Below are 13,018 nucleotides of genomic sequence, written 5' to 3'. Positions count from 1 at the left end.
GCACTCCAGATCCGGGTTTTACCTGCCACCCCCTTCCCCCCGCGCGAGCCCCCTCCCCAGCTCTCCGCGCTCTTGGCGCTCGCCAGCCCGCGGCTCATTCTGGCCTCGGCTCGGGCCCCGGCTGCGTCCGCCGCGCGCAGGCTGCACGGCCCCGGCGCGCCCGCGCTCCGACCCGCTCTCGGCGCGTCGCCGGGTCTCCTGCTCGCCCGGCACTGCTCGCCCCAGTTCCCGGGAGCGGGGATGCAGATCCTGCCGCTGGTCCGGGTGGGCGCCGCCGCTGCCGCTGCTGGTTTTCCCCGGACTGCTCGTTGCCTCCGCTCCGACAGCTGCCGCTGCCGCCGCCTGTGACTCGCCCCCTCCCCTTTCTTTCTTCTCTTTTTTTGCCTCCGTCCTCTTTCTCCGGGTGTGCGCGCGCGCGGATTGCACGGTTTGCTTTGGCAGGAGCTCGCTCGTGTGTGCGCGTGTGTGAGTGTGCGTGTGTGGAGAGCGCCAGAGCCTTGCTCGCTCTCGGAGAGTCGAAGAAGAGAAAGAACCGAAGAGGCGGCGGCGGCGGCGGCGGCGCGGAGCTCGGGGCCGCGCGATGAAGCTCCCACATGCCCGCAGCTGCCCGGCCCGGCCGGCGAGCTAATCTGCCACCCCCCGGGCTCCGGGCTCCGCGACCCCCGGGACGCAGCCTTCGGCAGCCGGGCGCCCGCTCCGCCCGCGCGCCCCCACCGTGCACTCGGGAAGGAGTTTGCGTGGCCCTCGCTCCGGCTCTCGGCGCAGGTTGCGGGCGCCAGAGGAGACCCTCCGCGGGGAGAAAACCTCGGGAGAAGGAGGAGGGTTTGGCGGAGAAGAAGCCACCTCTGGCTGTCGCGGCTCCCCCTACCTATTCCACTGCTCCCTTTCCCAAGCGGAAAGGGGAGGACGAGGAAGAAGAAGAAAAAGAAAGAGAAGGGGGTGGGGTGGGAGAACTGGATATAAAGATCGGCTGGGGGGATGGTGGAAGATTTTTGGTCTCTCCAGCAGCGTCTTTTCTTGAGCGGCGGCGGCAGCAGCAGCGGCAGCGGCGGCAGCAGCAGCAGCGGGAGGAGAAGCAGCCCCAGCTATGACTGCCGCATGTTAATAGCTGCCGCTTGGGTCTCTCGGCCGCTGCTGGAGACGGAGCCCTACTCCGAAGTTGTGCAACTGTGGACTGGGAGAGACATTTGAACCTTGCTCTCTCTTTGCTCCGTTTTTACCCCCTCGGTGTGTTTGAAGCGAGACAACGTACAGGAAGACAAATCTTTGGTTCTTTCTCCCCCCCTTCCCCTTTCTCCGTGGCTGTGTAGCAGAAGAAAGGGGGAAGGAGAGACTTTTTGTTGTTGTTTCTTTGGCTGGGGTCTCCACCCTCCTGCTGCTTTCTCTGCGCTGTGGTTATCATTCCTTGCGGCGTGTGGTGGGGGTGTCTTCTCCGGGGCCGGCCGGTCTTTTGCCCCGGGCTCCATGGCTGGATTGTGGAAACTGCACTCGGCTGCAGGTTGTTGAGCAACTGATGGGACGATCTCAGGGACCGGCGGTTACGAAAGGTAATTTATTCTTCTCACTCTTCCTAATAGTGGTGGCCCGGGCCCCGGCGCAGGCGGCGGCGTCCGCGGGGCGGGCAACCGAGGGGGTGCGGGATTCACGCACACTCACCCACCCACTCACACAGTCGCCCTCACACACTCGCCCGCACGCACACTCATCCGATCGTGATGCGGGGCGGGAAAGGGAGCCTCCTGGCTGGTGGGCGCTGGGGTTTGGCACGGGTTCGAGTTCTTCCAGCAACTGGGCGATTTGGCGGAGGAGAGGGATGAAGGGGAGAGCAGACCCGGCGCATTCGCAGTCCTACACGCTGGGAGTAGGAACTGGAATTTCCACCCCGGGAATTCTCCCTCCACTCTCACCCCAGTGTCATCCCTTGGTGGGGGCTGAAAGCAGACCAGGGGGCGCCTTCTCTCCGCTGACCCGGAGCTGGTGCCGTTGGAGGCGGGAGCGGGCTGGAGAGCAGACAGGGACCGGGTGAGAGCTGCGCTCTGGGGTGATGGGGACTGAGGGGCGGCGAGCTCACCGCGATCCTTCCTAGACGCCCGTCTGGAGCATCCATGGTGGCCGCGGTTGCCCAGGTCGCGCCCCTGAGTGGCAGAGCTGCGCTGCCTTTCCGTACCCCGCCCGTGGTGTCCCCTTCACGGCAGTTTGGTTTAGAGCTGCTTGCCCGGGCTTTGTTAGGAGGTTTTGGTTGGAAAACGCTGCTACTTTCGTGGGTGGCCCGGGGCGGCGCGGTGTTGGGAGTGGGCACGGGGCGGGGGACGGCGTTGCACGAATCGGGGCACCGGCGATGCCAGGGCGGGGTGGAAAGAGCACTGGTATCCGCGGTCGTCTGGGTTACAGGTAGGAGGGCGGGCGACCCGGAGCCTCCAGCGGGAGAAGGGGACACTCCGGCTCTGGGGAACGTAGGTGCCTCCGCGCCCCCGCCACTGGTCCCCGGCCGGAGCTCAAGGGCTGAGCGTGCCAGGCCCCCAGTTATAGGTGGGTGTGTGTTCCAGGGGTGGGGGCGACCTCTGCTACCAGGGTCAGTTGGCGGTGGGGTCGGCGTGTGCGTGACAGTGTGCGCGCGTTCCTGCGCGCTCTGGGGATGGCCGGAGGTATTTGTGGGGATGGCAGAGCCGATGCTAGTTGAGCTGATCTTGCTTATCGAAATCGCCTGGGATCCGCTTAACTCGAAAATCTGGTTTGAGGAGGCCGCGAGGCCCCACAGGGGTTGCGAGGAAGCCACACGGTGTCCCCTCTGCCCCCGTGAGGAGCACCTCCGCGAGATGCGTGGCGCGCGTGAGTCTCTGGTGCAGCGCTCGACGCACCCCAGATTGGCCCTGATGAGGACCAAGGGATAGAACAGTCATCTCCGGGGCACATTCACATAGCCGAGTCCAGCCAGCACAACCCTAGTTCCTGTAATTCTCTGGTCACTTCCCTCAGTCTGATAGAAACCCGCGCTGCTTTATTTACGGCCAGAGATATCCCAGAAATTGGGCGAACTGGAGGTGTGTGAGCCACCTCTGGGTGTCTCCTCCCTGTGCCTGTGTGTGACCCTGCCTGCGGTAGTTGGGGCACATTGTAAACAACCGTGTAAGCACCCCTGCCACAGTCTCCTTTACGGCCGAACCTGCTGGTGTCTGTTGTGTTTACTTTCCTGGGTGGATTACTCATTAGGAAGTATAAGCCTTCTTGCACCTCTGATTTTACATCCTTCCAGCCAGCTGCTGGGGAAATGAGGAGACGCATAGACTCTGGCAGGAAGGAAAAACTGCCTTCTGGGTTTTGCTCTGAAGTAAATAGGCGGTCTGCTAATTTAGTGTCATATGGGCTATCAACACTAGTTAAAGAATGTCGTTGTAGAATCTACAAAGGCACACTTCTTTAGTAATTTTTCACTTGCAGAATGCTCTTCATTTCCCTGTGAGATTAAACAGAATTTAGCTAGATTTCCCTGGTTTGTTTTTCAGTCTGTAATGGTACCAAATGACCCGGAGTTCGGGCGCCCAAGTTGTCTGTTCGTGGATTACAGACAGAATTGTCAGTTCTTTTATAGCATCACCAAGAGGTTTCCAGATAATTTGTGTAGGACCTAAAAGGATATTTGTGTTGAAATATCTCTCAGCTTTGTTTCCCTCTTTTTTTTTTTTTTTTGTCACCAAAGCAAGGGTTAAAAATGTACAAAGATGAATGGTTTTTAAAAAGTTAAAAAGCTAACCTGCTTTTCAGTTTCAGTAATGAAAAGCTACTAAATTCCTTAGTTGTAGATCAGCTCCGACTGCTTTGGTGTTTGGCACAAATGACTGTGTTCTATTTTGTTTTTAAAAGTATAGCACTGTAAATGTAAAAAGGGTACTTATTTTCCAGGTACTCTAATTCTTTCTTTCTCCCTTCCTTCCTTCCTTCCTTCCTTCCTTCCTTCCTTCCTTCCTTCCTTCCTTCCTCCCTTTCTTTCTTTCTTTCTTTCTTTCTTTCTTTCTTTCTTTTGATCTTGACTTCTTGAAAAAGCTTAGGCTTTTGCAAAAAAGAATAAAAAAAGGAATAAAGAATCACTGATGCCTGATTCTGATTAAGTTCTGTTTTTTTGCACGATTGCTAGTGGCCGTCATATTCATAGAAAACTTAGAGAATTGTGATTTAATTTATGAGGCTCTAGCTTCATACATTTGTTTGATTTCTAGGGGATATGGTTAAAGTCTTTACACTTGTAAATATTTCTGAAGATTAAGGGACACTTGTCCTGTCATTTCAGAAGATCTAATCGTAATGATTCCCAGCCCTTACACTAGAAGATTTGATCAGATCTGTTCTTTGTTTCCTAGCGGCCTGCGTTTGCTAGCAGTCATACATTCCACAGGTCCTGATGTCGTTAGAACCAAGTCTGTCTGTGTGTTGTGCTGTCTTTAGCTGAAGGTGAATATGTCAAAGTGGTGGAAGGCCATTCCATAGCACTTTCATATCACTAAATAGTCAATAACCTGCTCCATTGGTGTGTATGGTGGCCTAGACTATTTCTATACACTTGGGGTGGGAGGAATGATCAGTATAAAGGTTTATGTGAACTATTTAAATATTTTAGTTTGACCTGTTAGGCTGTATCAGGCATCCCTGGCCTGAAGAGTGATAAACCAGCATGTGATTTGCCTGATGGGTAAATGCTTTTGATGTCTCATTTTAAGTGGCTTGGTGTGATTATCCTTCAGAGTGAGAGCTCTCCTCAAAAACATGAATGGAAGGTTTTCTTAATGATCTTCTTACAGTTTGGAGATTTAAATATTCCTTTCCACAGGGAATAATAGCAAGTGTGAGACGTACTGGCTCCAGCTACTGTGGCTGGCATTGTTTCTAGTAATTAAGAAAGGCAAATTTTTTATGGTCTTGATTTGTCTTTGATTCTTTGGTGAGCTGTCTGTAGCCTAGGAAATCCGAAGTAGGAGATTTAAACATGTTATAAAAGCAAAAAGGTTGAAGTTAGTCAAATAATACAATGCTAAACTGAATTGTTCTTCAGATTTCATTTGGACCACTTTACCTGCTGCTTGAAACTCTCCCTGAAAAGGGTTGCCAAGCAAGAGTGACAGTGACTGTTAGAAGGGGGGCATTTTTGCCCAGAAATCAGTAAGGAAAACTTATTGATTTTTGTATTTAAGAACAAAGAGCAATTTTTGAGAAATGTGCAGCCTTAATTTAGCATGGTATGGATGGCTAGAGCAGTTGGAATTAGAGGGAGGTGATCTTAAGTTTTGCAAATGGCTGTTTTCCCTTGGATTTCTTAGATTTGCATTACATTCAAATATGAATTTGCTCACATAGGGAGAAACCCTGAAGACAGAGGCTCTATTGTAATTTAGCTTTTGTTTACATTGAAGGACATATTTACACTTAGATTATTATTGCATTTATGTCCTTTCTTTAATGCAAATGAATTTCTTTATAGAAAGTCTATTTTATAATAAAATATAAAGTAGAACATTCAAATGCAAGTAAGGTCCTCCTGACATTTTCCCGTTGTTGTCTCCATTTGTGTGTGTGCGTGTGTGTTGTTGTTGTTGTTGTTGTTGTTGGTAAATGGGGAGAAAAATCCAGATTTTTCATTCATTGTGATTTTGGTATTGCTGCTTACCGGCCAGTTTGAAAAAGTAGTGTGAGCATGCCCCTAGATAGCGTTTATGAGTCCTAAGATGTGCATATATCCCTTCAAAACTCTTTAATGTCATGTTGACTATCTGTGTGGCCCTATAAAATTAATTCAACTGCATAAGTGGCCATTATAACTTTTTTCTTAGAATTATGAAGTGTGCTCATGCAGTAACAAATACATTAAAAATTAGCCATCTACTCAGAATTAATTGTGATTCTCCATTCGTTTTAGGGCACGGGTGGAAGAAGGAGAGTTCTTTCTACATTTGATCATAGAAGATTCTGTAGATCCTAATAATTTATGTCTTGCTTATGTCTTACTGACATTTAAAACAAGAATTTAGTTCTAGTATTAATGAATTTCTTTATCAGAGTGATTATATGTACACATTTGAAGAAGTTACCATTTGGTCCATATTACTGAAGAATCTAAATGGAATAATATTGGTGGTGATTCTGTTTTTTGTGAACCTTATCTCGGAGATGGAAAATTAAATCCCCCAACTGAATATTTCTTTCTGGTAAAACTTGTGGGTCAGTTATTTTGTAGAGCAGGTTCAGGGGAAGCTCTCTTCAGAGTATGTAAAAAGAAATGGAAAAAGAAAACATTTTTGTAACAATGCTATGATGTTATTTGCCCTTACTATTATACTTTTTTTTTTTTTTGAGAGAGACACAGAGAGAGAGAGAGAGGTGGGAGAGAGGAAGACGGAGAGAGAGAGAGTCTTAAGTAGGCTCCATGCTCAGCACAGAGCCCCATGTGGGGCTCAGTCTCACAACCATGAGATGATGACCTGAGCCAAAATCAATAGTTAGAGGTTTAACTGACTGAGCCACCCAGGTGCCCCTTACTCTCATACTTTTACAAGTGTACCATGGAGTTTTCCAGAAGGCACATGATCCGTGATGACATCGTTGCTCTGATAGCATATGTCATGTGTGCTTGTGTATTCTTATGTTTTAAATTTTTCTCAGTTTACCTATTAGTACATAAATATTGATAGCTATAATCAACACAATCAAGTTGCTTTAGGTCATCAGTTTTTAAGCATGTGAAAAGGCCCTGGGACCGGAAGGTCTAAGAACCACTGGCGTTGGCTTTTGCAAGATCTGTCTCCTTGTCCTTACAAGTGTCTCTTCATCTGACCATATAAGGAGTCATCTAGGATAAGAAAAAATAAGTAGAGTGTTCAAACTTTAAAAAGACACAAGTAGGTTGGATGTTTTATTATTTGACATTTTCAGTATTCTCTTTCCAGTGTAGAAAGCTTGTTTCTCGTTTTTTGGTTCCCAGTTACTGAAATAGAAATTTTAAAGATGCAGGTCTCCAGCCTGATTTGCTGACAGTAGCAGAAGAGTTACTGGGAATACTTAAAATCTGGGCCCTGGGTGTGGATATTTTGATATCTGGAGAGACAGAATGGTGTGGTGGTGAAGAGAAGGGACTCTGTGGTGTCTTTGCCTAGGTTTGATAACTTACTTGGCTTTGGGTCAGATACTGGATCTCTCTATGCCTCAATTTCCTGATATGTTTTTTAATGTTTACTTTGAGAGTGCAAGAGCATCTGAGTGGGAGGGGCAGAGAGAGAGAGAGAGAGAGGGGGAGAGAGAGAGAATCCCAAGCAAGTTCTGCACCATTAGTGCAGAGCCCAGTGCGGGGTTCAGTCTTATGAACCCTGGGATCATCACCTGAGCAGAGATCAAAAGCTGGACGCTTAACCAACTGAGCCACCCAAGTGCCCCATTTTCTGATATGTTTTAATTGGTCATAACAGTTGTTCCTGATTCATTGCTTGTGGTGAAGATTTAAAGGGAAAATATATGCAAAGTGCTTAAGAGAGTTCCAGGCACGTAATAATGGAGATGCAACTACATGCTGCTGTCATTATTAGTATATTTGCTGAGTCTCAGAAGGGTCCCAGAAAACTTTAATCAACTCCCCATGTGATTCAGATATGCAATTATGTTTCACCTCATTGCTTTAGAGTATGTCTGTTAAGTGCTCTTAAATTTGAAAATTTCATATAAAAGATAATCTTGGCTTTATTTTACCCTCCCACTTTAAAAGTCATGAAAAGTTCTGTTTTTGTTTGTGTGTTTTTTTTTTGTTTGTTTTTGTTTTTGTTTTTTTTTTACTTATAGTAAGAACTAATAAAACACCTTTCTTGGCTTAGGCTAAGTTTGAAGTTGGGTGGAGAATGAATACCCAATTAAAACTAGATTTCAAAGACCCTAATTGAATATTTATGTATCTTGGGAATTATTAAGGAGGAAATCACTTTTCTGAAGTGATATCAAGACGACTCACTGCACTCTTAGTCTGTTAATCACTATCCAAGCATCACAACAGGCCATTTTCAGTGAAAAGGATCTTTGGGGTAATTATCTAATGTAACTCAGTTTGTTTGTGAATGGTAATATGCCTAATGAGTAAGGGAGGCTCCACATAGAGATTAGTTTTACTAGATGCTAAAGTTTGGTGAACTGTAATACTTTTGAATGACACATCGACATCTATGCAAAAGCTTTAGAGATCTATTATTTATAAATTAAGTACATTTGGGGGGAATATATTCTGTGGCTGGTTTAATTTCTGACCTAGGCCTGCCACTATGAAATTAGTGTTACAGTACTTATCTTTTCCACTTTGGTTAATGCTGACAAGTGTTGTAGAAACTAAGTTATATTCCTTAGATGGGCATAGCTGGGCACTGTCCCTAATTATGAACTTCTCAGAAATGGCCTTTGGAATGAGAGGCACTTGAATACAATCCCCTTTCCACAATTTTCTAGCTCTATCATCTCTATCTGTAAAATACAGGTAATAAAAGCTACATTGCTGATTTGGGGAGGGGAGTAGGAAGTAAACAGAAAAATACCTGACAGTATGAGCACTTAATGAATGGTACCTGATACTGTTAGTTACAGTATTATTAGAAATGTCCTTAAGTGCCATTAGTAAGAAAATTTAGCTAAATCAGATATCATTTTTTTAATTGAAGCGTTCTCGATGAGCTATGAAAATCAATAGCATTTTCTTAAGCAGCTGAGAAAGGTTTCAGGGATCTTCTTGGCTTTCCCGTGTTCTTTCCTTCTCTCCTTTCTTAACCTTTTGTTCAGTACCTATTTTTTAGTTTTTCCTCCTAATCTTAAAATGTTATACTCTGCTACTAATTCCCCACCAAAAATCATATAATCCTGATAGGAAAATATTTTTGACAGCCACCAAGTGCTGTGCCTGAAGATTGACTTTAAATCATGTGTAAAATGAAAGTAGCAATTTAACTGAAGACATTTTAAATTAAACTCCTGATCATCTTTTCTCATGGCATCAGCAGCTCTTTAAGCTTTAACTGCATCAGGATTTTCTACAATGTTGTAACCAAATAAAGTCATCATCAACTTCCAAGATTTAAAGATTTCTATAAATTTAAAAGGTTTATAATCCTAAAGTTCCCGTCCTCAGAAGATTGCTATAAATGCAGACGGACCCTTAAAATTCAAATCCCAAAATTGCTTTAGAGACCTGAAATATTGAAAAGGTCATAAAAAAGTCCACGTTTTAGAAATAACATCTGTATGTCAGTGACAGTTGCCAATAAAAGACATTATTAAGGTGTGTGACTCCTACCTATAATTATCCAGCATTTTTGTTAAAGCGGAAAGAGTGTACCACAACATGGTAGGTGGTGAAAATGAATGGAAAAATAAGCTGAGCGTTGGATAGCTGAGTTGCTAAATTGTACCAGAATCAAGTGTTGTAAAGTGTGACTCGAGAAAACGAAAGCCAAGTAGAAACGACACCCCCTTCTGTTTGATCAGCTTGTGTTGGTGTTTATGTGTCCCGCAGAGGCAGAGTGTGTTACTATTCAGGACAGCCCCAGTGGCTCCACAGTAGCCTGAGCCTGTGAGAATAGGGGAGAGACTCAAGCCCAGTTTTTGATGTTCTGCATGGGTGGGTAACCTGAATACTAAAATGCATTCCATTGACAGCTGACCCTGTAAGAAGTTTTTCAAGAGTCTCTTGTTTTGTTTTGTTCTATTTTGTTTTGTTTTTTCCCCTTTTCCTTTCCTCAAAGCTCTTCCAAATACTTTTGAATAAGAGTAAATGGTCCTGACTGATGGTCATCTTTTTGTCTGAGATTTTATTGCTGGCAAGAGTGGAAGGGCTCAGCTGGTTTATGTTTATGTCTTCTGTTTTCTTCAAATTTTCAATGTTCTTGATTTGTCAATGACCGATGGTTGTTGTTTGAACCTTGACTCAGAATACTGATCATGACTTCAAGGAGTGGACAAAGAGTCTATTGAGAAATAGTTTTGTGTTAACATGAGGTATGTATGTATCTATAGACTTTCTTCTTTATATTGGCTTTAACTGTTCCGTTGAATTTGTTTATTGAGGTTTAATCATATTATTGACTGTAGTTGACTTTGGACGAACAGCTCAGACACTGTTTTCTTTTAAAGTAATACACATTTTTTTTGAGTTCCAGTTAAAGTTCACTTTAATTTTCAACAATTTCTATGTATGACGGTTAGATATTATTTAAGTCATTCCAGAATGCTGCATATTTTATCACATGTCAGTTGTCCTATGGACCTAAATTCAACATACAAGATTTAGTAAAATGAATGTATTCATTATTTCTCTTTTAATTGCAATGAGACCTCCAGCTAGCTTTAGGCTGAAATGATTAATTTATTGGGAGGTTATTGTGTTTCTTACCTAAAGAATCTTAGGGAAGAATGAAGGCTTATGTAGACATTAGAAAAAAAAAAAAAAGTACCTTGAATACCACTAGGATTCTGCTCCAGCTGCATACCCCTACCCAAGCTACTCTTTCCTTCTCTCTGCCCACTGGCTCCTTTCCCTTTGACCACAGTTTCAGGTAGATATCAAGCTTTAGATCAATCTACTGTCACCAGATTAGTGGAGTCAGTAAGGTAGTGTAGGTCCTCTACGGACAAATATATAATTTGCTTGAAGAAGGAAAGACTTAGTTAAGAGAGGGATTTTGTGCACCAAAAAAGTCCGTTAAAACCCAAATGTCCACTGCAGTGATCTGTTGTTAACTGAGACAGATTAAACATTAGGAAAATTGGTTAAGAAAACCTTTAAAAATGGTTTTTGTTCTCTTCCTGTAAGTGGCCAGGGTGATTGTGGAAAATGCTTCCCTACTTACTTGACCTAGAAAACTCAACAAACACATGCAAATTGGGGGATTCGAGTCTACAGGTTCAAGAACACCTGTGAAACTGCCTGAGTTGTCAAGGCTATGTATATCTGAAAAGCCACCAAATATTTGAAAGATGTGACTTTACTTAACATATGCTGGTCTGTCCTATGATGGTAGAGTTACCATTATACAATTTCAAACAGGGGCACTGGATACCAGTTTGGTGGTACATAGAGTGCTGGATTTTTGCTACACATGCTTCAAAATGCAGAGGAATACTGACCTTAATGTAGGTGCAGGTTTAAATGTAAATTATTGAGGCATTGAGCATATCCAGGTGAATAGAGTTCCCAAGATGTGCCATCGGACACAGAGCTCATGGTTAAATTATCTCATGTATGAGCTCCACCAGCCACAGTAAAATGGTCCTTACTGAAACGGAAACAAAAAATTTTCTCTAAGCTACATGGAGAAAAAATTGTCCCAGAAGAAACTGAAGAAACAAAAACTTATGGCATGGGAATAAATACAGTGTAGGGGCACCTGGGTGGCTCAGTTGGTTAAGCATCCAACTCTTGATTTTGGCTCAGGTCATGATTTCACGGTTTCATGAGATAGAGCCCTTCATCGGGCTCAGCGCTAACAGTGTGGAGCCTGCTTGAGATTCTCTCTCTCCTCTCTATCTGCCCCTCTCCCCGCTCATGCTCTCTCTTTCTCCCCCGAAAATAAGCAAATAAACAAACTTAAAAAAAAAATACAGCATAAAAGAAATGCAGATAGAAATGAAAGCAGAGGGGTACCCAGGTAGCTCAGTCTGTTGAATACCTGACTGTTGCTTTCAGTTCAGGTTATAATCTTATGCTTCCTGGGTTTGAGCCCCACATAGGGCTCCATGCTGACAGTATGGAGCCTTCTTGGGATTCTTTCTCTCCCTCTCTCTCTGGGCCTCCCCTGTGCATAGTTCATTTTCTCAAAAATAAGTAAAGAATTAAAAAAAGAAGTAAAACCAGAAAAGATGAGTTTGGAGCTATGAATCCACCCATTGAGACATCTAATTATTTTACATTTGATAGTATGCTCATTATGACATGTTACCCATGGGAATATATGTTTAGTCAATTAAACCTTATGTTTAGAGCAGAATATTCAAAAGCATATAAAGACATTTCAGATAATTGAGTTAGGATAACTTTATTAGGTGTCTAAAGAATGCAGTGAAAATATACTTCAACCTATCTAATAATAATGTTATTCACATGACAGGCATTATTGAAAATAATGGATCCATTATTACAAAAACTAGAGTTTGGGTAGTATTTAATGTGGACACTTGACCAGCTCAAATAAAATGATGCTTTAGAAGTATTATTTGTAGAAGTTGGGAAACCTCCTAATTTTAGCATTTTTTTTTGTCTTTATTCAAAATGGAAAGTTGTATTGACTTTCCATTTTTAGTTCCAACTCAATATAAATAGTAATATATGGAGATAATTTGGAAGAATTTTAAAAGATTAGTATAAACTTAATTAGAAGAACTCCCATGTGACTTCATATTGTTGCATATCCTAGAAGAAGAAACAGTACTAAAAATTAGTAGGCTGTCAACATTGTATTTTTCTAAGTTGACATTATTAAGGAAACTTTGTGGGTATTTCTTTTTTTGTGTGCATTTGATTAAATGTGTGATCTTATCATGGTGAAATAGCCTGCTGGGCTGCAGACAGTCGTGTTCAGAAATGAAATTTGCATAGAGCCTCTGAAGAGACATTTTTTCAAAAATTTTTTTTGAATAGTGGATGATAGTGAGATTTGCAGTGGTGTGTATGTGCATTTTCTTCCTTAAATGTAGGGAGTGTTGATACGGAGCAACAACACAAAAGTATTGGGGTATGAAAGAAAGCATTAGGTTTGTAACTGACAAATTAACCTACTTTATTACAAATGAATGAACTATATGTATGAGGGATACGGTATCAATGTCAGAGGATGATCGTCTGTCTGCTTTGTTTCAGTTATCTGGCTGTGTTAACTTCCTTTCCTGATACTCTGTCTTAGCATGGTAGGTGCTATTCTGGAATTTTGGTATTATCCAAGTGTTCATCATGTATGTGTGCTCTTTTGATTCTACTTGGGTGCCCATAATAGCTGAATTTTGATTTCCATTCATT

General features: G+C 43.6%; 1 protein-coding gene across 36 annotated transcripts in view; it reads left to right on the top strand.

Moving 5' to 3' along the window:
* The first annotated feature begins 277 nt into the window (after positions 1–277).
* The window catches only part of ADGRL3 (adhesion G protein-coupled receptor L3), an 842,607-nt gene continuing 829,866 nt past the window's right edge, over positions 278–13,018 (top strand). For all 36 annotated transcript variants that reach the window (XM_040482516.1, XM_040482575.1, XM_040482534.1 and 33 more), the window contains exon 1: positions 278–1,547. The gene's annotated coding sequence lies outside the window, so the exon portion shown is untranslated. The remainder of the gene's footprint in view (positions 1,548–13,018) is intronic.

The sequence above is a fragment of the Herpailurus yagouaroundi genome, unplaced genomic scaffold (assembly GCF_014898765.1).
Source record: "Herpailurus yagouaroundi ecotype Mexico unplaced genomic scaffold, PumYag 28, whole genome shotgun sequence".
NCBI classification, from domain to species: Eukaryota; Metazoa; Chordata; class Mammalia; order Carnivora; family Felidae; genus Herpailurus; species Herpailurus yagouaroundi.
Note: the sequence above shows the minus strand (reverse complement) of the source record. Positions and strands in the feature narration are given on the sequence as shown.